The sequence below is a fragment of the Brachionichthys hirsutus genome, unplaced genomic scaffold (assembly GCF_040956055.1).
Source record: "Brachionichthys hirsutus isolate HB-005 unplaced genomic scaffold, CSIRO-AGI_Bhir_v1 contig_1144, whole genome shotgun sequence".
Lineage (NCBI taxonomy): Eukaryota > Metazoa > Chordata > Actinopteri > Lophiiformes > Brachionichthyidae > Brachionichthys > Brachionichthys hirsutus.
In genome coordinates this window covers 4,662-32,000 of record NW_027180777.1, presented here as the reverse complement: position 1 = coordinate 32,000, position 27,339 = coordinate 4,662, and the positions used below count along the sequence as shown (strand labels likewise).

Below are 27,339 nucleotides of genomic sequence, written 5' to 3'. Positions count from 1 at the left end.
ATGGCCATCCTCATTTTGCAAATTATATTCTACATTTACAGTTGAACTACTGACTTGTCAATAATGTTTGCTTTATGTATTTATTTACAATGAATATGTTCATTGATGTCATTCCAATAGACCAGAATTGTAGAACAATTCAATTCAATTTTATTCATATATAGCGCCAGATCATAACAGAAAGTTATCTCAAGGCACTTTACAGGTGCTGAGTGGAAAGACAGAACTCACAACTATTTGAAGTTGAGAATTTCACAGAAACCGTCTGGTTGTATAGGAAGATTATTACTTACCCAGAGCGATATTTCTATCCAGCTGATTATTTTAAGTGCAGTAGCTACGAGCTTCACCTCTGCTAATGAGAGCTGGAGGTTGTGTGGGTTGGTGCCGTGTGTGCATGTGTTTGGAAGCAGGATATACAAATGCATTTTAATTTCATTGAGTGCACAAAGATAGCACAGAAAGCACAGTGGTTTCAGGGCTGTCCGGTTCCTCCTAAAGTCAACACCATCGCTCTGATCTGCAGAATGGCGTTGTTTGGCTTGGCTGAAGCGTGTTGCACCCACTATTTTCGATTCATGCAGCTGATAATTAACGGTGTAGAGGAGTGGGTCGGCCTGCTTGGGGTCCTGTTGGGCTGCTATTCCGGTCCCCATGTGGAATTAAGCTGCGGGTGCCTTATGTTCATCCTCCAGTTACCGGTGAGCTCATGCCCTTTTTGCTGGAAGGTTGCAGATGTGTGGCCCGTTCACAAGCCACTGCCATCCCCTTAATTGTGGCTGCTGTTGTCGACAGAAACGCTGTCCGTTGCTGCTCTGCATGTCCTGCGTTTTTGTTTTACTGGAGGTTGCTGCTCTTTGTGCTACTGCCTGTTGCTTGTGTACCATGGATAATTGCTGTAGTTGTCCTCATGTGGCATCACTGTTTTTTTCTTTTTTCTTTTCTTTTTCATGTTGTTTGTATTCATAAACACCAGTTAATGTGGACTTGTTCTTGTCTGATTCTAATAAGATGATTGCACTGTTCTTCCATTAAATAAACTGATTGAACCTGACATGCTCTCTACCCTATGTTTGGAAAATAAAAAGCATCTTTGGCTTGAGAGCGACCGGTGTTGCTTCTGGCATCATACATCAGTTGAAATGGGTGTTGTGGGAAAATAATTGTTAAATAAAGATCTGAGTCAACTCGAGTTGTCTTTTCTTATTTCATTAAAAACGTTAGTCATTAATCAAAGCAGCTTTGTGCACATGTCATGACAAGCACATAGTTGGATGAGGGTGCAAAGATTCAACATATGCATACAATATTTATATGAAAGGCGTAACTTCTTGAAAAAAACACACTGGTCATTCCATTTTGTTGTGATTTTTCTATGATATATACAGTCTCGGCCTCATCTTGGTCTCGGGCCTCCAAATGTCTCGGTAATGTCTTGGTCTTGTCTACAATACTAGTTGAAATCAAATATCTAAGACGTTTCCTATGCACACAAAAAGCAAATTTCTCTCAAATGTAGTTCACAAACTTTAAATCTGTGTTGGTGAGCACTTCTCCTTTGCCGAGATAATCCATCCACCTGATAGGTGTGGCATATCAAGGTGCTGATTAGACGGCATGATTATTGCAGGTGTGGCCTTTCATTGTGACCAGCCTAAGGGTGGATGTATGATGTATCTACGCAGACAGAAGACAGGTCAACAAACCAATCATTAGAATAATAAGGAAACAGAACCATGACAGATTATTTCCTTCCATTAAATATCGGAAGTAGACTGATCTCGTTTCATTCACAGCGTATGAGAGAGATATTTATAAACTCCTTAAGAATACGATGAATGCTGCTAACTTGTTTGGGTTTCATTTACATTCACTTTCTCCGTACAGACAGAATCGTGCCGTTTTCTTCCTCATTTTGCTGACTGGTCCTCTTGTTTGATTTGTTCAGGGTCCCACCCTGTAGAGCAAAGAATGCAACTCAACACATTGAACACCTGGCTGTACAGTCAGCGTGTGGGACGACTGACCTGTCTGTGGTCAACAATGTTAAGCAACACTGAGGTGATGATGCAGCTGATGGTGTTGGCCAACATGAAGATCATCATCCCTTGCCAACGCCACAGTGGAATTATACTTTGACTGTCCAGAGAATGGTGAAGGTCAGCATGAATCTAATGTACTGCATCATGCACTGCAATCCCTCCTACCTACTTAGTTCCCAAAATCGTTCCAATAACCAGATTAGACACGCCAACTCCAATCATCTCCATGGATACAGCCAGACCGAAGGCAGTTCCCAGAGTCGCCTGAGGTACCACGAGGGAAATTGATGGCCAGAAGCTCACCTGGAATACAGCACAGCTGGTTAGGTTTAGGACAAGTTCTGTGTTCCCTTCCGTCCTTATGTCCCTCTCTGGACAGCTGAGGATGGACTGATGTAGCATAACGAGACACGCCTGCTCCTCATTCAGTCCTTTCACAGACCCTGCTCTCTTTGCCAGATTATGCATGCATCCATCCCCGTGATTGCAAGTATCGCGATTCTTTCCGGTGCTCCTGTTTTTGTTTGGCTATGTCTGTCCATCCTCTTCCCTTTGCATGTTCTTTTGCTTCATTTGTTTGCTTATAGGCTGTGTACTTTTACCGCCGCCGAGGATGTTATGTTTTCGCCTGCGTTGGTTTGCCTGTCTGTCTAAAGCAGGAGAACTCGCAACTAAAAAACGCAATCACCTGAATACCCAAACTTTGGAAGATTTATTGTAAAAAAGAAATACCCTCCCTGCCTCAAGGACAAGTCCATTAGCATCCTCACATTGACAACACTTTCATTTTGATTTCCATATGTTATGACCTTACAGTCATTGTTTATGACAAGTTAAAATTAATTACTGACCTTGAGTTTGAGTTTATTTAAACAGGGACAATACAATAAAATAATAACTATCTTTTAGAGAGAACAAGTGTTAGAAATTAAAATGGATCTAAACTCACAGAAGCAAAAGAGTAGGTGATTCCCAGCCATATGGTGGAGACGAGAGGAGGGACGTAGGTGAAGGCCAGGAGTCCAAAGACAGGCAGTGTGAGGACAGCACAGGACACAATGAAGATGCCCCGCAGACCCACGTAATCCTGCAGCCAGCACAACAGAATGTCTGTTGTACAACATATCTGCATATTTGACATTACTTTCTGCAACTTCTGGACAGTTTAGAGACAGATCTGGGTTAGAGATACTCACTATGAGAATTCCCAAGCAGATTAAGAGTATCACTGAGCTGTCATAAACTGCACTGGCAGCATAAGATGCCTCCTTCTGACTGTAGTCACTGTACTTATCCTGAATGAATTTACTGGACAGGAAAATACACAATCATGTCAGTTTTGCAAAATGCTATAAGTGCTCATGTATATTGGATCATATCAATGCAATGGTTTGTGATTTATGAATGATTATTTTACTTTAAACCGCAACAGAAAAACATAATAAACCAGAAAACGTGCAAATAAACACAGTGGTGTATTTCTTTCAATCTTGACGTAGACATCAGTTCATTTGCCGTCTCCAATCAGACCTTTGTTTGGACAAATTTGTGCTAGAAGAGTCTCAGATAAGATCATTTTCAAACTTAAAATAACACTGACATTCCGACCAAAGAAATATGAACATGTCGCTTATTGTATTGACACACCTACCTAGCATCTGCAATAAAAGAAAAGAGGCTATTGTAAAAGAACATGATGGTGAGAACCAGCAACCAGTATCTTAATGGGAGGAGCTTCACATCCTGAATTCTCTACACACAAACACACAGAAAGACAAATAATTAACTCCACAAACAATCACTTCCTGAGAAAGATGATGTCAGACACTGTTCATACCACTTTCCGGGACTCCTCTTCGATGGCACCGACAAGATGTTGCAGCTTCAACCTGAGATTGTCCAGTTTAATGACTATAATGGCAGCTACAAAGCTCAGCCCACATAACAATGCACCTGCAAAACAAAGGATCCTGAACTACATAGTATGAAGAGAAACTCTCTTTACACCATCATTATTCAGTGGCACCATAATCCTACCACCCCAGAGTGTCCACTGCATGTGATATTTCTCCTCAAAACTCTGGGTGAGGAAAAAGTTCAGGACTGAACCGAGGCGAGAGGAAGCCATGGTGATACCAAACGCCATGGCCAGCTCCTTCCCTTTGAACCAGAAGGCTGTGATGCGGTTCTGAACAACTGATGAACATGCAAAGGAAAACATTTACTGAGGCGGGGTGACATGTCTAAGAGCCTGTATGAAATGACCTTACCGTATAGTGGTCCAAAGCCTGCTCCAAACAGGAGTCGGCCTGTGAGCATGAGGGGCAGCAGATAGGGAGTTCCTTTGAAGTGGGAGCCCAGTGCAAACAGTGATGAGCCCAAAACACAGAGAAAGGAGGACAGAAACACTCCAACTGCAGAAAGAACAGAGGGACAATCGATTATCCATCAGTTAGCATAAATTGGTTGTTGAGCAGATGAATAGATAATATACAGTATATGTAAACTTACAGCCGTTTCCGAATTTGTCAAGAAGGAATCCAAACACAACCGACGCAATTGCATTCCTATTAAGAGAACAGAATCAGATGTATTAGTATTAGAACCGTCTCAAAATGTAGCCTTAACATGCTAATTGTTTGTGGATCTGGGGATGATGGAACTTTAGGATGAACTTTTTTTTTTTTTCATTGATTGATTAGTTGATTAAATTGGTTAATAAATGTAATCAACCCATGTTACAGATGACTAAAAATGTATGACTTTTCTAAGGACCCAAAATGACCAATTATAGTGTAGAAACATGGGAAAAGTGAGTTTTTCATAATATGTCCCCTTTAACCCTTTAGTCCCTGATGGTCTGAGCACACCCAATCGCCATTACGGCCGTGGCACCAGCACCTGCTGGTCAAAATCGGTCTCTGTGACCGGAGCACCAGCGGCGGTTCCCGGTAACGGTGGTGCATATTACCGTAAAACCGGGCAAAGACCACAGGACCGGTGTTTTGTGGAACAGAACATCTGATTACAGATAGAGAAACCCTTGAGATGAGATCTGAAGGGGTTAACGCCATTGGTCAGACACCCCAATGTTCAGACAATTCGGCTGGTGACCGTGCAACACTTTCTATCAATTCACGTTCTCAACAAATAGTGTCTGTAGCTAAACCCGGGCCGGACATTGATGAAGATGACTGCTTTTCTCAAGCCTTTAATAATGCTCAGCCTTGAGAATTGGTTGAGTTTTTCCTTGTGAATCTCCAGAAGTACTATAAGAGCTTGTTCTCAATTCTAGCCAGCTGCTGGAACAAGTACAAAAACCGAGAAAAACCACCATAACATCTCGTTTTCATGCATCTGTCAAACTTCCATTTGCAGTTTTGGGGTTTGTAATGACCCGAAACTGCCGAATATGAATGTAGAAATTAAAAGTGACTTTTTGTTTTTTCATAATACGTCCCCTTTTAAGCAGCAGTTCAAAAACAACTTTTAGTATATTGATGGAAAGTCATAATCTAAATATCAGAGTGGTGGCTGTGAAAAGAGTGATTTGTGTTGTGCAGTGTGTGGGTGTGTGTGAGCGAGAGAGATGTAGAGAGAGAGAACTTGCATCCATGATGCAACAGCATGAAGAAGATTGTACTGCTGAGGGCTCAAACCCAGTCCCAGCACACAGTCAACGGTCCCATTGATCACCGTTGTATTGGGACATGTCAAGTTCTGTCAGGTGAAAGGAAGCAAATTATAAAATGCAGAGCCACAAAGTTACCGACTTTGGAATTTTGACAGCAAACAGTTATGCCAACGTGCATTTATGAGAAGGAATCATTGAATAAGGACTTTTTAAAGCTCCTGGTTCTTCCTTCTTACCCCTTGGAACTGATTCTGCAAAGCACTGAGGATGTCAAAGCAGAAGTAGGAGCCAAACGTCATCAGACAGTTGAAGAACAGCACCACAAAGCGGTAATACACTGAAATAGCAGATCAGTGCATGTAAACATACAAGCTCTCCTGTTCCACATTTCGTATTCCATACAGGGGTTACATGGGTTTCTAACGTGAATGTTGTCATCGAGTTTTGTGTTCCTCCGTTTTCCCCTCACTCGTCCGTCTCCCTCTCCTTTGATGGCAGTTCAGGCGCAGCTTATAGCGAGCTGACTGAACCTGCTCCTCGTCCACCAGTCATCAAGACCCTGCTTTCTACACGTGTTTGCAGTGTCGCTCCTCTCTCGTGTTCTCCCTACGTTCTCTGTTCCCGTTCAGTGATGTCAGCTGGCAAGTATTTAGGTTGTTCTCCATCAATTTTCTGATGTTGCCATGGACCTTGACAGTTTGTAATAGTGAGTTTTAGTTTTAGGCGGTGTAGTTTTGTTTGTTGTTGGTTAGTTGACGCCTGCACTTCGGCAATTCAAGTCCGTAACTTTGTAAACAATAATAACGTACCTTTCTCTACCAGTTGCACCATTGTTAGAGACAGTGGCTGGAAAGGAAAAGAACAATTTACATCCCACCTGTGAAAGATTCGCTGGTATTTAATGTCCCTTAATAAAGTTCACAGGGTATAAAACCCCATATAATGGTATCCAGAGTGGCTCTCTGTACCCACTCCTAGTACGGTACTCATTTGACCTGGGTACCATACCTGAAGCCAGAAACTTTAAAACTGTACAAAAATACAATATGCTATATTTAAGTTCTGTCTTTCCCTGCAGGTCTTTCCTTGCTACACCTGTAAAATAAAACTTAATATATGTCCTTTATTATTTTTTGTATCATTTCCTGTCTTCGGAGAGGACAGATGCATTTTCTCTCTGCTCCTACCTGTCTGCTCCTATCTCGGTCTCGTCTCGTCTCGTCTGTCTGCTGACTTTTCTTCTTGCACCGGCTCTAGTTTCCAGTTGACAAATGGATTAAAATATTGATAAATATATTTAAAATATAGTTTACCCTGGGCTATGACAGTGTCAGTATTTTCTCAAAGATTGACGCCATCAAAACTAATTTTCTAGGAAATGTAGGTCATTACATTTATAACGAGTATAACTTGTTGTAGGAACATTCAGAATCAGAATACTTTCAGGGTTCGACGTTAACTTTTATCGTCATGAAAACTACCTGCCCGAAAACATTTGATGGTTGCCCACAAATATTTTACTTTTTTTCCGTAATGTATCTAGCTTCACCTCTGCTAATGAGAGCTGGAGGTTGTGTGGGTTGGTGCTGTGTGTGCATGTGTTTGGAAGCAGGATATTCAAATGATCTGGTAGCATTTTAATTGGAGTGCATGAGGAAGAACCAAGAAAGCACAGTGGCTTCATGGCTGTCCATAACATCTCTCTGATCTTTGCATCATTCATTCATGGGTGAATTTACTAAAACATGAAGAATCTCTGAACTGAATGACACAAAGTACCGGCGACTAGAAAGCCGGTTCGCTATGAGGCAGCAATCAGAGGAAGTCCGGCTTATAAACGCCGTTCTGCTCACTGGGAAAGGGACAAACGCTGATTGATAGCGGGTCGATCTGCGTTCAAACAGTGTCAAACCAGTCATTTCAGTGGGAAAGTGGCAAACATACATGTTTGTCTGTCTGTCTATCTGTCTATCTATCTATCTATCTATCTATCTATCTATCTATCTATCTATCGCCTAGGCAAAGCAGATGAGGCGGAGACCCTGTTCAAGTGTTGTTGCTGTATTTTGCTGTCGAAAATAGTGGTCGATGTTTGCACGTGTAAAAGGGTCCGCACAACGACCTGTTGTGAGATCAGGATATAAACTTCCCTCGTTTTTATCGCATTGTCAGCTCGCTAATTTTAGAAAACCTTTTGAGAAGATGGCTGAAAGAAAAAAAGACGTGGAGTATTGTACTTTTCACTTTGCAGTCACAAAGAGATCAGCAAAACCACGCAGCAGCAGAAGTTGCATTGATGCTAAGAAATACTCATTATTGGTTAGAAACAGCACAACAAGGTTATTAAAAATAATTCAGAGACGTATTGTACTTGTAAAGTGTTATTACATTTAATGAATTTAGTTTTAAACATATTTTATGGCTGTCACAGAATTACATTTAAAAATATTTGGTGTTAATGGCTCTCCCAGCCAAAACGGTTCCCGACCCCTGACATAGTGGTTGCATGAGTGTGCAAAGATTCAACATATGCATACAATATTTATATGAAAGGCGTAACTTCATGAAAAAAACACACTGGTCATTCCATTTTGTTATGATTTTTCTATGATATATACAGTCTCGGCCTCGTCTTGGTCTCGGGCCTCCAAATGTCTCGGTAATGTCTTGGTCTTGACTACAATACTAGTTGAAATCAAATATCTAAGACGTTTCCTATGTACACAAAAAGCAAATTTCTCTCAAATGTAGTTCACAAACTTTAAATCTGTGTTGGTGAGCACTTCTCCTTTGCCGAGATAATCCATCCACCTGATAGGTGTGGCATATCAAGGTGCTGATTAGACGGCATGATTATTGCAGGTGTGGCCTTTCATTGTGACCAGCCTAAGGGTGGATGTATGATGTATCTACGCAGACAGAAGACAGGTCAACAAACCAATCATTAGAATAATAAGAAAACAGAACCATGACAGATTATTTCCTTCCATTAAATATCGGAAGTAGACTGATCTCGTTTCATTCACAGCGTATGAGAGAGATATTTATAAACTCCTTAAGAATACGATGAATGCTGCTAACTTGTTTGGCTTTCATTTACATTCACTTTCTCTGTACAGACAGAATCGTGCCGTTTTCTTCCTCATTTTGCTGACTGGTCCTCTTGTTTGATTTGTTCAGGGTCCCACCCTGTAGAGCAAAGAATGCAACTCAACACATTGAACACCTGGCTGTACAGTCAGCGTGTGGGATGACTGACCTGTCTGTGGTCAACAATGTTAAGCAGCACTGAGGTGATGATGCAGCTGATGGTGTTGGCCAACATGAAGATCATCATCCCTTGCCAACGCCACAGTGGAATTATACTTTGACTGTCCAGAGAATGGTGAAGGTCAGCATGAATCTAATGTACTGCATCATGCACTGCAATCCCTCCTACCTACTTAGTTCCCAAAATCGTTCCAATAACCAGATTAGACACGCCAACTCCAATCATCTCCATGGATACAGCCAGACCTAAGGCAGTTCCCAGAGTCGCCTGAGGTACCACGAGAGGAATTGATGACCACAAGCTCACCTGGAATACAGCACAGCTGGTTAGGTTTAGGACAAGTTCTGTGTTCCCTTCCGTCTCTATGTCCCTCTCTGGACAGCTGAGGATGGACTGATGTAGCATAACGAGACACGCCTGCTCCTCATTCAGTCCTTTCACAGACCCTGCTCTCTTTGCCAGATTATGCATGCATCCATCCCCGTGATTGCAAGTATCGCGATTCTTTCCGGTGCTCCTGTTTTTGTTTGGCTATGTCTGTCCATCCTCTTCCCTTTGCATGTTCTTTTGCTTCATTTGTTTGTTTATAGGCTGTGTACTTTTACTGCCGCCGAGGAGGTTATGTTTTCGCCTGCGTTGGTTTGCCTGTCTGTCTAAAGCAGGAGAACTCGCAACTAAAAAACGCAATCACCTGAATACCCAAACTTTCGAAGATTTATTGTAAAAAATAAATACCCTCCCTGCCTTAAGGACAAGTCCATTAGCATCCTCACATTGACACTTTCATTTTGATTTCCACATCTTGGTAAAACCGAATTGACTCTTTTTGGGTCTAAACACTCTCTACGTGAGATAAATGTTAATGATTTCAAGGTCACAGTCGATAATACAGTAATCTCCAGCAAAGAAGAGATGACCTATTTGGGCTGTGTTCTTGACAAATACCTGTCTGGCGATAGTATGGCAACTAAGGTGATCAAAAAAGTCAATCAAAGAACAAGATTTTTGGGCAGAATGTCTGCTTTTGTCAACAAAAGTGCTTTCCGGACCCTTGCTGGTGCCCTCGTTCAGCCCCTCTTTGACTATGCTAGCACCTCCTGGTATTCAAACATCAAAATGTCCCTGAAAACCAGGCTCCAAACCTCCCAAAACAAACTGATTCGGCTACTCCTCAATCTGGGGCCCATGACCCACCTTCTTCCTGGACATTTTGCTAGCCTAAAATGGCTCAGGGTAGAAGACAGGGTTAAACAACTCAAAATGGGATTGGCATTTAAAATAGTCAATGCAGCTCTGCCCTCAGTCCCCTCAATCCCTGCATACCTGACGGAACACCTCCACAGATTTACTGACACCCACAGCCACAACACTAGAGGGAGCTCAAACAACAACCTGATTACCCCCTCCTATAGGACCAACATCGGTAAATCATCTTTTTACAAGACGGCCACCCAAGGGTGGAACGGTTTGACTCCCGCCCTCAAAACATGCACCTCTTTGGCCTCCTTCAAAATGGCCCTAAAAATACACCTTTTAGGGGGACAGAAACGGAGATAGTCATCACGACTCTCTCCGGATCAACCCCCCCCCCCCCCCCTTTTTTTGTCCACCTACGTTGCACATATTAATTGCGGTGTAAAATCATTTTATTTTTATTTTTCTAATGTTACGTTGCATCAATTGAGTTATTGAATATTGGTTTTATATTAATTTGTTTTGTCAAATTTGTGTTGTTAATTGTGGATATTTATGTAAGCAGGACTTTCAACGGAAACAAGATCGCAAGGGCTTTTTTGAAATGCTCCTCTTAGACAGGATGTTTGACTTTATTTGTACTGTAATACATGCTACTGTGTGACTGTACTTGTACTCTAACATTCTATCTAATAAATATATTCATTCATTCATTCACATGTTATGACTACTTCCGGATGGCGCCTCCTACGGTCGCCCTGGTGCTCTCGTGCGTTCTGTGTTGTTTGTTTTTTCATGTTAATTGTGCGTCTGCGTGCTCTTACACCCGTGAAGAGCTTCTAAACTTTAGATCAACGACTCCCACGGACCTTTTGCCCCTTATTTTAGTTTCTGCTGCGGAATTAGTCCATGTTTTGGTGAAACGAGTGAGACGCCGGAGAAGAGGGAAGCGTGCCGGCGCGCTCGTCCAACTCCGCAGGCGCGGATCTCGCACGCCCTTACCGGGAATATTCCTCTCCAACGTCCGTTCTCTCAGCAACAAGATGGACGAGCTGGCGCTGCTGATGAGGAGAAATAAGGACTTTTCATCCTCTTCTGTTTTGTGCTTTACGGAGACGTGGCTCAGCGCACAGATCCCGGACAGCGCGCTCCAGCTGGAGGATTTCCGCCTCCTGCGCACGGATCGTGACCCGCTGCTCTCCGGTAAGGCCAAAGGCCACAACATGGAGGGCAAACTGCCAAATGCCTCCATAGACTCTCCCCCCACCCCAACTGTCCTCTGCATCCAGGAGCAGGATGTGCACAGACAGTTCACAAAGCTGAACCCCCGTAAAGCTGCGGGGCCGGACAATGTATCCCCCTCCACCCTGAAACATTGTGCCTGTGAGCTGACTCCTGTCTTCACAGACATCTTTAACACCTCTCTGGAGTCCTGTCATGTGCCAGCCTGCTTCAAGTCCTCCACCACTGTCCCTGTCTCCAAGAAGCCAAGGACCACAGGACTTAATGACTACAGACCGATAGCGCTGACATCTGTAGTCATGAAGTCTTTTGAGCGCCTGAAGTCACAGCCCCACCGTCCCCCCTCGCCCTCACATACTCCCCGACCCCCATCTCCATCGTGGACTCTTTCCGCTTCCTGGGCACCACCATCACCCGGGACCTCAAGTGGGAGCCGACCATCAGCTCCCTCATCAAGAAGGCTCAGCAGAGGATGTACTTCCTGCGGCAGCTGAGGAAACTCAAGCTGCCAACTCAGATGTTGGTGCAGTTCTACACCTCCACCGTGGAGTCCGTCCTCACCACCTCCATCACCGTGTGGTACGCTGGCGCCACCACCAGGAACAGACACAGAGTGCAGCGCATTGTACGTGCTGCGGAGAAGGTGATCGGCTGCAAGCTGCCATCGCTCCAGGACCTGTATGTCTCCAGGACTCGGAGGCGTGCAGGTCGGATCACAGCCGACCCTTCCCACCCTGGACATGGACTCTTTGACCCTCTCCCCTCAGGCAGGAGGCTACGGTCCATCCGGACCAGAACCTCCCGCCACAAGAACAGCTTCTTTCCCTCAGCCGTAAGACTAATGAACACTTAATAATTCTGTCCCGGACTCCTGAATACAACTTGCACTGTTCCATTTGCACTGTGTGATTACGCTAGTTTACTGCTGCTAGTACACATCTGTGTAACCACTCCGGCTGCTGCTGATGTGTCTGTACTTGTATGGTTTTTGTATTTTGTCATTAATGGTAGATGTAGCACGACTTCACCGAGAAACGTTCCTGGTCTGTGAACCCTCACTGACAATGGCAATAAACTACTTCTGATTCTGATTCTTACATTCATTGTTTATGACAAGTTAAGATTAATTACTGACCTTCAAAAAAGATATCAAATATACAGAATTTTAATTGGAAGACTATTTTTTTTATTATTAAAAAACTGTTCTTTGTCTTTGTCTTACTCGGGTCCACGTTTGAACTCTGATTAAGGCAGTGGTTCTCAAATGGTGGGGCGCGACCCCCCATACAAGATTAAAGTGTAATTGCACATCCACTCCAGTAGTTGGCAGTGGCGCCCTGATTGTCAGAGTGCGCGCAGGGAGTATTAGCAGAAGAAGAGTTGTTGTAAACAAACCCTCAAGAGACAGCGCAGATAATAATATTTTATTTATTTTATTCAAATATTTTCTGTTGCAGACTAAAAAAAATGGTAATAAAGTTATTCTTTGTTGTACTTATAGATATATAGAAGCACTGATTAATGTATTTTGACCCAAAAGTCTTCATGAACACTTTTGATGAAAACGACAACATGTCTGATAACTATATATATTTACTGCTAGAGTACGTTGAGACTAAGGTTAATAAAATAATAACTATTTTTAGATAGAACATGTGTTAGAAATTAAAATAGATCTCGACTCACACTGGCAAAAGAGAAGGTGATTCCCAGCCATATGGTGGAGACGAGAGGAGGGACATAGGTGAATGCCAGGAGTCCAAAGACAGGCAGTGTGAGGACAGCACAGGATACAATGAAGATGCCCCGCAGACCCACGTAATCCTGCAGCCAACACAACAGAATGTCTGTTGTACAACATATCTGCATATTTGACATTACTTTCTGCAACTTCTGGACAGTTTAGAGACAGATCTGGGTTAGAGATACTCACTATGAGAATTCCCAAGCAGATTAAGAGGATCACTGAGCTGTCATAAACTGCACTGGCAGCATAAGCTGCCTCCTTCTGACTGTAGTCACTGTACTTATCCTGAATGAATTTACTGGACAGGAAAATACACAATCATGTCAGTTTTGCAAAATGCTATAAGTGCTCATGTATATTGGATCATATCAATGCAATGGTTTGTGATTTATTTCTGTTGCGGTCTAAAGTAAAATAGTCATTAAAAGATGCAGAAAAAACATTTTGTTGTGAAATCAAACTCCCTAAGAACGTGCAAATAAACACAGTGTTGGATTTCTTTCAATCTTGACGTAGACATCAGTTCATTTGCCCGTCTCCAATCAGACTTTTGTTTGGGCAAATTTGTGCTAGAAGAGTCTCAGATAAGATCATTTTCAAACTTAAAATAACACTGACCTTCCGACCTAAGAAATATGAACATGTTGCGTATTGTATTGACACACCTACCTAGCATCTGCAATAAATGGGAAAATGCCATTGTAAAAGAACATGATGGTGAGAACCAGCAACCAGTATCTTAATGGGAGGAGCTTCACATCCTGAATTCTCTACACACAAACACACACAGAAAGACAAATAATTAACTCCACAAACAATCACTTCCTGAGAAAGATGATGTCAGACACTGTTCATACCACTTTCCGGGACTCCTCTTCGATGGCACCGACAAGATGTTGCAGCTTCAACCTGAGATTGTCCAGTTTAATGACTATAATGGCAGCTACAAAGCTCAACCCACATAACAATGCACCTGCAAAACAAAGGATCCTGAACTACATAGTATGAAGAGAAACTCTCTTTACACCAGCATTATTCAGTGGCGCCGTAATCCTACCACCCCAGAGTGTCCACTGCATGTGATATTTCTCCTCAAATCTCTGGGTGAGGAAAAAGTTCAGGACTGAACCGAGGCGAGAGGAAGCCATGGTGATACCAAACGCCATGGCCAGCTCCTTCCCTTTGAACCAGAAGGCTGTGATGCGGTTCTGAACAACTGATGAACATGCAAAGGAAAACATTTACTGAGGCGAGGTGACATGGCTAAGAGCCTGTATGAAATGACCTTACCGTATAGTGGTCCAAAGCCTGCTCCAAACAGGAGTCGGCCTGTGAGCATGAGGGGCAGCAGATAGGGAGTTCCTTTGAAGTGGGAGCCCAGTGCAAACAGTGATGAGCCCGAAACACACAGAAAGGAGGACAGAAACACTCCAACTGCAGAAAGAACAGAGGGACAATCGATTATCCATCAGTTAGCATAAATTGGTTGTTGAGCAGATGAATAGATAATATACAGTATATGTAAACTTACAGCAGTTTCCGAATTTGTCAAGAAGGAATCCAAACACAACCGACGCAATTGCAGTCCTAATAAGAGAACAGAATCAGATGTATTAGTATTAGAAGCTTCTCAAAATGTAGCCTTAACATGCTAATTGTTCGTGGATCTGGGGACGATGGAACTTAAGGATCAGCTTTTTTTTCATTGATTCATTGAAATTAGGCCTGGAGGAAGGGCTTCTGGATAGATTCTCATGGCTTTGTCTCCCATTGGGGCCTGACCAAAAAACAGCCAAAAGTTATTTGAGTTCTCCAGCGGGTCCACTACCCATGGGAGTAACCATAGGGGTCCAGTGTGTGTGTAAATATTCATATATATATAAATATATAGGGCGGCTGTGGCTCAGTTGGTAGAGCAGGTTGTCCAGTGACCAGGGTCAAAGTGTCCTTGGGCAAGACGCTGAACCCCAAATTGCTCCCAGTGGGCCTGACCGCACCTTGCATGGGAGCAGTCGCCCACTGGAGTGTGAATGGGTGAATGTGAGGCTAAAGCGCTTTGGGCACAGCGAAAGTGTCGAAAGCGCTATAACTGTAGTCCGTTTAGCATGACTGTTGTCATACGGCAGCAGTTTGACAGTGCAAACATTGCACCGCATTCTCAGTTTTGTTTTGTTTTTAGCTTGAAATGGTCCCAAACTTTGGATAGTTTCTGTCATTTTCTTTGGACTCCTTCCTCCTTTTCTCCTTCATTGTGGTTCTTTCCTCCATCTTTATCAATGATCCCAGCCACCACATTGGACTGTATTGACTCTGCTCGCTCGGCTTCCCCTCTTGTGCGGAAACAAGCTTCGTTTAAGTTCCGGGCACTACGCGCCAGCAGTTGGTTAGTAGTTTTAATACGCAACACGAATTAAACAAATTCTCAAGGCAACATACCGGTAATTGAAGTTAAAGATTTTTTCTAATTTAATTACTCAATTTAATCGATTAATCGTTGCAGCACTCGATAATACCCTTGAGTTGATCTGGACAGTTAATTCATTTAATTTCTAATCATCTAGACCACATTGTGTATTCTTGTTTACATATTAAAGCAGCAGCTCAAAAACAATGTTTAATATATTGATGATGAAGTAATATTCTAAAGATCAGAGTAGTGGCTGTGAAAGAGTGATTTGTGTTGTGCTGTGTGTGTGTGGGTGAGCGATAGAGAGAGATGGAGAGAGAGAGAACTTGCATCCATGATAAAACAGCATGAAGAAGATTGTACTGCTGAGGGCTCAAACCCAGTCCCAGCACACAGTCAACGGTCCCATTGATCACTGTTGTATTGGGACACGTCAGGTTCTGTCAGGTGAAAGGAAGCAAATTATAAAATGCAGAGCCACAAACTGACTGACTTTGGAATATTGACACCGAACAGTTATGTCAACGTGCATTTATGAGAAGGAATCATTAAATAAGGACATTTTAAAGCTCCTGGTACCTCCTACTTACCCCTTGGAACTGATTCTGCAAAACACTGGGGATGTCAAAGCAGACGTAGGAGCCAAACGTCATCAGACAGTTGAAGAACAGCACCAGAAAGCGGTAATACGCTGGAAAAAATGAAGTGCCATGAACCAATGGGGCCTCACAGCCTTTTGCTTCAGGTGCCCAAACTCTTCCGTGGAGGGGTTTGCAGTTTGGACACTTCTGGCCCATCAGCAACGCCTCGAAATGCTGCTATCTGCTGTTGATTTTAATATATTACAAACTCTAATAAAAAGCTTGTATAGTAAACTGTAAATGTGTTGGTGGTTGATGTGTGATCAGGGCCAGCCCAGCCTTTCAGCAGCCTAAGCAGCTGCCTCGGGCCCCCTGGCCAACTAGTGTTGAAGCAAGAAATGCATGGTACAAAGAGCGGTCTATCGTCATCACTCGTCATCATGTCTAAGATAATTTATCCGTCAGGTGCCGAAAAACGGAAGAAGAAAAGAAACAACAATCACAAGTTAAACATGTAATGTTGTTTTGTGGGGACTCGGTTGATAGAATGGTTATTTGTGTGCATGCTCGGTTTTGCACCCGAGACCGAGTTGGTTCTTCGGTTAACCGGACGGCTCGAGTGTAAATCCTTATTGAAGAAAAGCTTATCGTAAAGTAAGAGAGCTACATCAACTGACTGCACTGGGTTGTGCAGTGCACTGTCATCCAATGCAACATTTATTTGCGTGCGTGCCAATGCAATTTCACTTTTTTTATCAGCAGCTACTGGGATAGCTGCTGAGTGGCCCTCACTGTCTAGAGAAACAATGACAGTGAGAAGAGCACCAGCAAATGGAATATGGTTAAAAAACAAGAAAACGTAACTCATATTACAGGCGTCCAGACACAGACGTATAACCGGATTTTAAATATATTTGTTTTTGGAGATATCCGGCTGCGTGCGTACATGGTCTGAGTTTTAGGTGGTGTAGTTTTGTTTATTGTGCGTGTATTGATGTCTGCCCTTTGGCAAATCAGTAACGTAACTTTGTAAAGAATAATAACGTACCTTTCTCTACCAGTTGCACCATTGTTAGAGACAGTGGCTGGAAAGGGAAAGAACAAGTTACATCCCATCTGTGAAAGATTTATTGGTATCTAGTTCACAGGGTATAAAAAACCCACATATAATGTATCCAAGGTGGCTCTCTGTACCCACTCCTACTACCCATTTCACCTGGGTACTGCTGAGGTACCATTGAGAAAGACACTGAATTCTCTCCAATACATGTGTATAAGCTCTTTATGGTGTCAGGTCTAAATTTACCTAATATATAAAAAAAGAGTGTAAAAACAAGATTGCGGGATAAAATAAAGGATTCTGCTATAAAATGCTGGATGAAATGTAACACAGTGACTTGGTGTAAAGTAAATGATTGAAAGGCATGGCATACTGATTGTATCATGGGTAGGCTGTTTTTAAACAGGCCAATAAATATAGCCTAATGGTTTTGGTGTAGATTCTTGTTCATCCTTGAAGGATGATGATGATGAATATATATATTAGATAGAATGTTAGAGAAGTACAAGTACAGTCAAACACCCTGCCTAAGAGGAGCATTTCAAAAAAGCCCTTGCCGTCTTGTTTCCATTGAAAGTCCTTAGTACATAATTCAACGATGAATCAGAAGAAGACACTTCACCCAAGAGGCTTCTTTAGTTCTAAGAATAGATATTTAAACTCTTCTAAGCTGAATTACATTGACAGTTGTTACACCTTAACAGTTATGACAAAGGCTGTATCATGTTCAAATAAATCATATACTTAAGAGTCAACAAAATATATACACCAGGAATCAGGCGGTAAATTAATTGTCACAGTATTCCTTGCTAATGATCAACAAATAAAATTAAATGATTATCTGCAGTCCTTCAAGAAAACTTAAATGAAGTTGGATCAGGTTTTCTTTGTAGTTTTTAACATACCTAAAGCCAGAAACTATAAAACTGTACAAAAATACACAGCACAATATGTTATATTTAAGTCGGGTTCTGTCTTTCCTTGCTACACCTGTAAAGTGCCTTGAGATAACTTTCTGTTATGATCTGGCGCTATAGAAATAAATTGAATTGATTCCTTTATTATCCACATGGAATACAATAATTCTGGAAAACATTTTATTTTCACAAAGAGGGTGCAAAAACTGTCTGTAGAAAACTGTTGTCTGGTTTATTTTATATTATCACTCAAGATTTTTTATAAAGGGTCTTGATTCTAGTTTCCAGTTTACAAATATTATAAAAATCTTTAAAATACAGTTTACCCTGTGTTATGACAACGTGTCAGTTCAAGCAAACTATTTACCTAAAGATTGACTTCAATTGAATCTTTCAAGGAAATGTGGGTCATCACATTTATGACGAGTATAACCTGTTGTGTGAACATGCATGGTTATTTCTAAGAAATGACATTAGGTTATGATGGCCATCCTCATATTGCAAATTATATTCTACATTTACAGTTGAACTACTGACTTGTCAATAATGTTTGCTTTATGTATTTATTTACAATGAATATGTTCATTGATGTCATTCCAATAGACCAGAATTGTAGAACAATTCAATTCAATTTTATTCATATATAGCGCCAGATCATAACAGAAAGTTATCTCAAGGCACTTTACAGGTGCTGAGTGGAAAGACAGAACTCACAACTATTTGAAGTTGAGAATTTCACAGAAACCAGACATTCAGCTTGTACATATAGAAAGATTATTACTTACCCAGAGCGATATTTCTATCCAGCTGATGATTTTAAGTGCAGTAGCTACGAGCTTCACCTCTGCTAATGAGAGTTGGAGGTTGTGTGGTTGGTGCTGTGTGTGCATGTGTTTGGAAGCCGGATATTCAAATGATCTGGTAGCATTTTAATTGGAGTGCATGAGGAAGAACCCAGAAAGCACAGTGGTTTCACAGCTGTCCTGTTCCTCCTAAAGTCAACACCATCGCTCTGATCTGCAGAATGGCGTTGTTTGGCTTGGCTGAAGCGTGTTGCACCTACTATTTTTGATTCATGCAGCTGATAATTAACGGTGTAGAGGAGTGGGTCGGCCTGCTTGGGGTCCTGTTGGGCTGCTATTCTGGTCCCCATGTGGAATTAAGCTGCGGGTGCCTTATGTTCATCCTCCAGTTACCGGTGAGCTCATGCCCTTTTTGCTGGAAGGTTGCAGACGTGTGGCCCGTTCACAAGCCACTGCCATCCCCTTAATTGTGGCTGCTGTTGTCGACAGAAACGCTCTCCGTTGCTGCTCTGCATGTCCTGCGTTTTTGTTTTACTGGAGGTTGCTGCTCTTTGTGCCACTGCCTGTTGCTTGTGTACCATGGATAATTGCTGTAGTTGTCCTCATGTGGCATCACTTTTTTTTTCTTTTTTCATTTCTCTTTCATGTTGTTTGTATTCATAAACACCAGTTAATGTGGACTTGTTCTTGTCTGATTCTAATAAGATGATTGCACTGTTCTTCCATTAAATAAACTGATTGAACCTGACATGCTCTCTACCCTATGTTTGGAAAATAAAAAGCATCTTTGGCTTGAGAGCGACCGGTGTTGCTTCTGGCATCATACATCAGTTGAAATGGGTGTTGTGGGAAAATAATTGTTAAATAAAGATCTGAGTCAACTCGAGTTGTCTTTTCTTATTTCATTAAAAACGTTAGTCATTAATCAAAGCAGCTTTGTGCACATGTCATGACAAGCACATAGTTGGATGAGTGTGCAAAGATTCAACATATGCATACAATATTTATATGAAAGGCGTAATTTCATGAAAAAAAACATACTGGTCATTCCATTTTGTTATGATTTTTCTATGATATATACAGTCTCGGCATCGTCTTGGTCTCGGGCCTCCAAATGTCTCGGTCATGCCTTGGTCTTGACTACAATACTAGTTGAAATCAAATATCTAAGACGTTTCCTATGTACACAAAAAGCAAATTTCTCTCAAATGTAGTTCACAAACTTTAAATCTGTGTTGGTGAGCACTTCTCCTTTGCCGAGATAATCCATCCACCTGATAGGTGTGGCATATCAAGGTGCTGATTAGACGGCATGATTATTGCAGGTGTGGCCTTTCATTGTGACCAGCCTAAGGGTGGATGTATGATGTATCTACGCAGACAGAAGACAGGTCAACAAACCAATCATTAGAATAATAAGGAAACAGAACCATGACAGATTATTTCCTTCCATTAAATATCGGAAGTAGACTGATCTCGTTTCATTCACAGCGTATGAGAGAGATATTTATAAACTCCTTAAGAATACGATGAATGCTGCTAACTTGTTTGGGTTTCATTTACATTCACTTTTTCTGTACAGACATAATCGTGCTGTTTTCTTCCTCATTTTGCTGACTGGTCCTCTTGTTTGATTTGTTCAGGGTCCCACCCTGTAGAGCAAAGAATGCAACTCAACACATTGAACACCTGGCTGTACAGTCAGCGTGTGGGATGACTGACCTGTCTGTGGTCAACAATGTTAAGCAGCACTGAGGTGATGATGCAGCTGATGGTGTTGGCCAACATGAAGATCATCATCCCTTGCCAACGCCACAGTGGAATTATACTTTGACTGTCCAGAGAATGGTGAAGGTCAGCATGAATCTAATATACTGCATCATGCACTGCAATCCCTCCTACCTACTTAGTTCCCAAAATCGTTCCAATAACCAGATTAGACACGCCAACTCCAATCATCTCCATGGATACAGCCAGACCTAAGGCAGTTCCCAGAGTCGCCTGAGGTACCACGAGGGAAATTGATGGCCAGAAGCTCACCTGGAATACAGCACAGCTGGTTAGGTTTAGGACAAGTTCTGTGTTCCCTTCCGTCCCTATGTCCCTCTCTGGACAGCTGAGGATGGACTGATGTAGCATAACGAGACACGCCTGCTCCTCATTCAGTCCTTTCACAGACCCTGCTCTCTTTGCCAGATTATGCATGCATCCATCCCCGTGATTGCAAGTATCGCGATTCTTTCCGGTGCTCCTGTTTTTGTTTGGCTATGTCTGTCCATCCTCTTCCCTTTGCATGTTCTTTTGCTTCATTTGTTTGCTTATAGGCTGTGTACTTTTACTGCCGCCGAGGAGGTTATGTTTTCGCCTGCGTTGGTTTGCCTGTCTGTCTAAAGCAGGAGAACTCGCAACTAAAAAACGCAATCACCTGAATACCCAAACTTTGGAAGATTTATTGTAAAAAATAAATACCCTCCCTGCCTCAAGGACAAGTCCATTAGCATCCTCACATTGACAACACTTTCATTTTGATTTCCATATGTTATGACCTTACAGTCATTGTTTATGACAAGTTAAAATTAATTACTGACCTTGAGTTTGAGTTTATTTAAACAGGGACAATACAATAAAATAATAACTATCTTTTAGAGAGAACAAGTGTTAGAAATTAAAATGGATCTAAACTCACAGAAGCAAAAGAGTAGGTGATTCCCAGCCATATGGTGGAGACGAGAGGAGGGACGTAGGTGAAGGCCAGGAGTCCAAAGACAGGCAGTGTGAGGACAGCACAGGACACAATGAAGATGCCCCGCAGACCCACGTAATCCTGCAGCCAACACAACAGAATGTCTGTTGTGCAACATATCTGCATATTTGACATTACTTTCTGCAACTTCTGGACAGTTTAGAGACAGATCTGGGTTAGAGATACTCACTATGAGAATTCCCAAGCAGATTAAGAGGATCACTGAGCTGTCATAAACTGCACTGGCAGCATAAGATGCCTCCTTCTGACTGTAGTCACTGTACTTATCCTGAATGAATTTACTGGACAGGAAAATACACAATCATGTCAGTTTTGCAAAATGCTATAAGTGCTCATGTATATTGGATCATATCAATGCAATGGTTTGTGATTTATGAATGATTATTTTACTTTAAACCGCAACAGAAAAACATAATAAACCAGAAAACGTGCAAATAAACACAGTGGTGTATTTCTTTCAATCTTGACGTAGACATCAGTTCATTTGCCGTCTCCAATCAGACCTTTGTTTGGACAAATTTGTGCTAGAAGAGTCTCAGATAAGATCATTTTCAAACTTAAAATAACACTGACATTCCGACCAAAGAAATATGAACATGTCGCTTATTGTATTGACACACCTACCTAGCATCTGCAATAAAAGAAAAGAGGCTATTGTAAAAGAACATGATGGTGAGAACCAGCAACCAGTATCTTAATGGGAGGAGCTTCACATCCTGAATTCTCTACACACAAACACACAGAAAGACAAATAATTAACTCCACAAACAATCACTTCCTGAGAAAGATGATGTCAGACACTGTTCATACCACTTTCCGGGACTCCTCTTCGATGGCACCGACAAGATGTTGCAGCTTCAACCTGAGATTGTCCAGTTTAATGACTATAATGGCAGCTACAAAGCTCAACCCACATAACAATGCACCTGCAAAACAAAGGATCCTGAACTACATAGTATGAAGAGAAACTCTCTTTACACCATCATTATTCAGTGGCACCATAATCCTACCACCCCAGAGTGTCCACTGCATGTGATATTTCTCCTCAAAACTCTGGGTGAGGAAAAAGTTCAGGACTGAACCGAGGCGAGAGGAAGCCATGGTGATACCAAACGCCATGGCCAGCTCCTTCCCTTTGAACCAGAAGGCTGTGATGCGGTTCTGAACAACTGATGAACATGCAAAGGAAAACATTTACTGAGGCGAGGTGACATGGCTAAGAGCCTGTATGAAATGACCTTACCGTATAGTGGTCCAAAGCCTGCTCCAAACAGGAGTCGGCCTGTGAGCATGAGGGGCAGCAGATAGGGAGTTCCTTTGAAGTGGGAGCCCAGTGCAAACAGTGATGAGCCCAAAACACAGAGAAAGGAGGACAGAAACACTCCAACTGCAGAAAGAACAGAGGGACAATCGATTATCCATCAGTTAGCATAAATTGGTTGTTGAGCAGATGAATAGATAATATACAGTATATGTAAACTTACAGCCGTTTCCGAATTTGTCAAGAAGGAATCCAAACACAACCGACGCAATTGCATTCCTATTAAGAGAACAGAATCAGATGTATTAGTATTAGAACCGTCTCAAAATGTAGCCTTAACATGCTAATTGTTTGTGGATCTGGGGATGATGGAACTTTAGGATGAACTTTTTTTTTTTTTCATTGATTGATTAGTTGATTAAATTGGTTAATAAATGTAATCAACCCATGTTACAGATGACTAAAAATGTATGACTTTTCTAAGGACCCAAAATGACCAATTATAGTGTAGAAACATGGGAAAAGTGAGTTTTTCATAATATGTCCCCTTTAACCCTTTAGTCCCTGATGGTCTGAGCACACCCAATCGCCATTACGGCCGTGGCACCAGCACCTGCTGGTCAAAATCGGTCTCTGTGACCGGAGCACCAGCGGCGGTTCCCGGTAACGGTGGTGCATATTACCGTAAAACCGGGCAAAGACCACAGGACCGGTGTTTTGTGGAACAGAACATCTGATTACAGATAGAGAAACCCTTGAGATGAGATCTGAAGGGGTTAACGCCATTGGTCAGACACCCCAATGTTCAGACAATTCGGCTGGTGACCGTGCAACACTTTCTATCAATTCACGTTCTCAACAAATAGTGTCTGTAGCTAAACCCGGGCCGGACATTGATGAAGATGACTGCTTTTCTCAAGCCTTTAATAATGCTCAGCCTTGAGAATTGGTTGAGTTTTTCCTTGTGAATCTCCAGAAGTACTATAAGAGCTTGTTCTCAATTCTAGCCAGCTGCTGGAACAAGTACAAAAACCGAGAAAAACCACCATAACATCTCGTTTTCATGCATCTGTCAAACTTCCATTTGCAGTTTTGGGGTTTGTAATGACCCGAAACTGCCGAATATGAATGTAGAAATTAAAAGTGACTTTTTGTTTTTTCATAATACGTCCCCTTTTAAGCAGCAGTTCAAAAACAACTTTTAGTATATTGATGGAAAGTCATAATCTAAATATCAGAGTGGTGGCTGTGAAAAGAGTGATTTGTGTTGTGCAGTGTGTGGGTGTGTGTGAGCGAGAGAGATGTAGAGAGAGAGAACTTGCATCCATGATGCAACAGCATGAAGAAGATTGTACTGCTGAGGGCTCAAACCCAGTCCCAGCACACAGTCAACGGTCCCATTGATCACCGTTGTATTGGGACATGTCAAGTTCTGTCAGGTGAAAGGAAGCAAATTATAAAATGCAGAGCCACAAAGTTACCGACTTTGGAATTTTGACAGCAAACAGTTATGCCAACGTGCATTTATGAGAAGGAATCATTGAATAAGGACTTTTTAAAGCTCCTGGTTCTTCCTTCTTACCCCTTGGAACTGATTCTGCAAAGCACTGAGGATGTCAAAGCAGAAGTAGGAGCCAAACGTCATCAGACAGTTGAAGAACAGCACCACAAAGCGGTAATACACTGAAATAGCAGATCAGTGCATGTAAACATACAAGCTCTCCTGTTCCACATTTCGTATTCCATACAGGGGTTACATGGGTTTCTAACGTGAATGTTGTCATCGAGTTTTGTGTTCCTCCGTTTTCCCCTCACTCGTCCGTCTCCCTCTCCTTTGATGGCAGTTCAGGCGCAGCTTATAACAAGCTGACTGAACCTGCTCCTCGTCCACCAGTCAGCAAGACCCTGCTTTCTACACGTGTTTGCAGTGTCGCTCCTCTCTCGTGTTCTCCCTACGTTCTCTGTTCCCGTTCAGTGATGTCAGCTGGCAAGTATTTAGGTTGTTCTCCATCAATTTTCTGATGTTGCCATGGACCTTGACAGTTTGTAATAGTGAGTTTTAGTTTTAGGCGGTGTAGTTTTGTTTGTTGTTGGTTAGTTGACGCCTGCACTTCGGCAATTCAAGTCCGTAACTTTGTAAACAATAATAACGTACCTTTCTCTACCAGTTGCACCATTGTTAGAGACAGTGGCTGGAAAGGAAAAGAACAATTTACATCCCACCTGTGAAAGATTCGCTGGTATTTAATGTCCCTTAATAAAGTTCACAGGGTATAAAACCCCATATAATGGTATCCAGGGTGGCTCTCTGTACCCACTCCTAGTACGGTACTCATTTGACCTGGGTACCATACCTGAAGCCAGAAACTTTAAAACTGTACAAAAATACAATATGCTATATTTAAGTTCTGTCTTTCCCTGCAGGTCTTTCCTTGCTACACCTGTAAAATAAAACTTAATATATGTCCTTTATTATTTTTTGTATCATTTCCTGTCTTCGGAGAGGACAGATGCATTTTCTCTCTGCTCCTACCTGTCTGCTCCTATCTCGGTCTCGTCTCGTCTCGTCTGTCTGCTGACTTTTCTTCTTGCACCGGCTCTAGTTTCCAGTTGACAAATGGATTAAAATATTGATAAATATATTTAAAATATAGTTTACCCTGGGCTATGACAGTGTCAGAATTTTCTCAAAGATTGACGCCATTAAAACTAATTTTCTAGGAAATGTAGGTCATTACATTTATAACGAGTATAACTTGTTGTAGGAACATTCAGAATCAGAATACTTTCAGGGTTTGACGTTAACTTTTATCGTCATGAAAACTACCTGCCCGAAAACATTTGATGGTTGCCCACAAATATTTTACTTTTTTTCCATAATGTATCTAGCTTCACCTCTGCTAATGAGAGCTGGAGGTTGTGTGGGTTGGTGCTGTGTGTGCATGTGTTTGGAAGCAGGATATTCAAATGATCTGGTAGCATTTTAATTGGAGTGCATGAGGAAGAACCAAGAAAGCACAGTGGCTTCATGGCTGTCCATAACATCTCTCTGATCTTTGCATCATTCATTCATGGGTGAATTTACTAAAACATGAAGAATCTCTGAACTGAATGACACAAAGTACCGGCGACTAGAAAGCCGGTTCGCTATGAGGCAGCAATCAGAGGAAGTCCGGCTTATAAACGCCGTTCTGCTCACTGGGAAAGGGACAAACGCTGATTGATAGCGGGTCGATCTGCGTTCAAACAGTGTCAAACCAGTCATTTCAGTGGGAAAGTGGCAAACATACATGTTTGTCTGTCTGTCTATCTATCTATCTATCTATCGCCTAGGCAAAGCAGATGAGGCGGAGACCCTGTTCAAGTGTTGTTGCTGTATTTTGCTGTCGAAAATAGTGGTCGATGTTTGCACGTGTAAAAGGGTCCGCACAACGACCTGTTGTGAGATCAGGATATAAACTTCCCTCGTTTTTATGGCATTGTCAGCTCGCTAATTTTAGAAAACCTTTTGAGAAGATGGCTGAAAGAAAAAAAGACGTGGAGTATTGTACTTTTCACTTTGCAGTCACAAAGAGGTCAGCAAAACCACACAGCAGCAGAAGTTGCATTGATGCTAAGAAATACTCATTATTGGTTAGAAACAGCACAACAAGGTTATTAAAAATAATTCAGAGACGTATTGTACTTGTAAAGTGTTATTACATTTAATGAATTTAGTTTTAAACATATTTTATGGCTCTCACAGAATTACATTTAAAAATATTTGGTGTTAATGGCTCTCCCAGCCAAAACGGTTCCCGACCCCTGACGTAGTGGTTGCATGAGTGTGCAAAGATTCAACATATGCATACAATATTTATATGAAAGGCGTAACTTCATGAAAAAAACACACTGGTCATTCCATTTTGTTATGATTTTTCTATGATATATACAGTCTCGGCCTCGTCTTGGTCTCGGGCCTCCAAATGTCTCGGTAATGTCTTGGTCTTGACTACAATACTAGTTGAAATCAAATATCTAAGACGTTTCCTATGTACACAAAAAGCAAATTTCTCTCAAATGTAGTTCACAAACTTTAAATCTGTGTTGGTGAGCACTTCTCCTTTGCCGAGATAATCCATCCACCTGATAGGTGTGGCATATCAAGGTGCTGATTAGACGGCATGATTATTGCAGGTGTGGCCTTTCATTGTGACCAGCCTAAGGGTGGATGTATGATGTATCTACGCAGACAGAAGACAGGTCAACAAACCAATCATTAGAATAATAAGGAAACAGAACCATGACAGATTATTTCCTTCCATTAAATATCGGAAGTAGACTGATCTCGTTTCATTCACAGCGTATGAGAGAGATATTTATAAACTCCTTAAGAATACGATGAATGCTGCTAACTTGTTTGGGTTTCATTTACAT

General features: G+C 41.9%; 3 pseudogenes; all 3 read right to left on the bottom strand.

Annotated features, from left to right (window-relative positions):
• Nucleotides 1-1,870: 1,870 nt before the first annotated feature.
• LOC137916680 (lysosomal dipeptide transporter MFSD1-like) lies at nt 1,871-6,507 on the bottom strand (annotated as a pseudogene).
• A 2,271-nt stretch (nt 6,508-8,778) lies between these two features.
• LOC137916678 (lysosomal dipeptide transporter MFSD1-like) lies at nt 8,779-17,188 on the bottom strand (annotated as a pseudogene).
• A 3,275-nt stretch (nt 17,189-20,463) lies between these two features.
• On the bottom strand, nt 20,464-25,100 carry LOC137916677 (lysosomal dipeptide transporter MFSD1-like; annotated as a pseudogene).
• Nucleotides 25,101-27,339: the final 2,239 nt, after the last annotated feature.